This window comes from Arachis duranensis, unplaced genomic scaffold (assembly GCF_000817695.3).
Source record: "Arachis duranensis cultivar V14167 unplaced genomic scaffold, aradu.V14167.gnm2.J7QH unplaced_Scaffold_354584, whole genome shotgun sequence".
Lineage (NCBI taxonomy): Eukaryota > Viridiplantae > Streptophyta > Magnoliopsida > Fabales > Fabaceae > Arachis > Arachis duranensis.
In genome coordinates this window covers 848158-849288 of record NW_026264910.1, presented here as the reverse complement: position 1 = coordinate 849288, position 1131 = coordinate 848158, and the positions used below count along the sequence as shown (strand labels likewise).

The 1131-nt window shown below is 41.0% G+C and overlaps 1 non-coding gene across 1 annotated transcript; it reads right to left on the bottom strand.

Moving 5' to 3' along the window:
• Positions 1-760: 760 nt before the first annotated feature.
• LOC127744443 (small nucleolar RNA R71) lies at positions 761-868 on the bottom strand. Its single transcript, XR_008005432.1, has one exon. It is a non-coding gene; the product is annotated as a small nucleolar RNA R71 (small nucleolar RNA).
• Between the last annotated feature and the right edge of the window lie 263 nt (positions 869-1131).

The window sequence follows — 1131 nt, the reverse complement described above, 5'->3', positions numbered from 1 at the left end:
TTGTTGTCCTTTTTCTTTTTTTTTTGTGATATTTAAATTCCCATCTAAGTTCTGTTTTTCTTTCTTTTTTTTAGATCGTTTTTCATTGTTTATACTTTCACTCTTCTAACTGTTTGATTAATTGCATCAGTCAAGCTAACCACTAATCTTAATTGAGTTGATTCTTTCACTTGATCTTTTCTTGCTGTGTGTTGACTGTATGACAGGTAGAAGAGGAGAAACTTCATCCTCTTTTGATAGTGAACCTGAGAGAACCTTCCTTAGATTGAGGAGGGAGGCTAGAGGCAAAGGCATAGTTGGAGAATAACCAGTGGAAGAAGATCTAACAACCACCATGGAAGACGAAGTGCACAACAATGTTGGAGGAGGTACTAGAAATCAAGCTGGGCAAGAGCGGAGAGTTTTAGGCTCCTACATCAACCCAAATCCAGGAAACTGTGGCAGTAGCATCCTCAAGCCAACAATCCATGCTAACAATTTTGAGTTGAAACCCCAACTCATCACACTAGTCCAGAATAACTGTTCATATGGAGGAGGTGCTCAAGAAGATCCAAATCAACATCTCAACACATTATTGAGGATATGTGATACTGTAAAGTCCAGTGTACACCCTGACACCTACAAACTACTTCCGTTCCCTTTCTCACTCAGAGATAAGGTAACAAAGTGGTTAGAATCATTCCCCAAGGAGAGCCTAACCATATGGGAGGATGTTGTGAACAGGTTTCTAGCAAGATTTTACCCTCCGCAGAGGATCAACAGGCTAAGAGTTGAGGTGCAAACCTTCAGACAGCTAGATGGTGAAATACTCTATGAGGCCTGGGAGAGGTTCAAGGATCTAACAAGAAAATGCCCACCAGATATGTTTAATGAGTGGGTGCAGCTCCACATTTTCTATGAAGGACTAACATATGAATCGAAGAAGGCTGTGAACCACTCTTCAGGGGATTCACTCAACAAGAAGAAGACCATTGAGGAAGCCATAGATGTCATTGAAACTGTAGCTGAGAATGACTACTTCTATGCTTCAGAAAGAGGCCAAAAGAAGGGGGTGTTGGAACTCAATTTTATGGATGCCTTGTTGGCACAAAACAAGGTAATTGCAGCACAATTGGCAGCCTTAACCAAGAA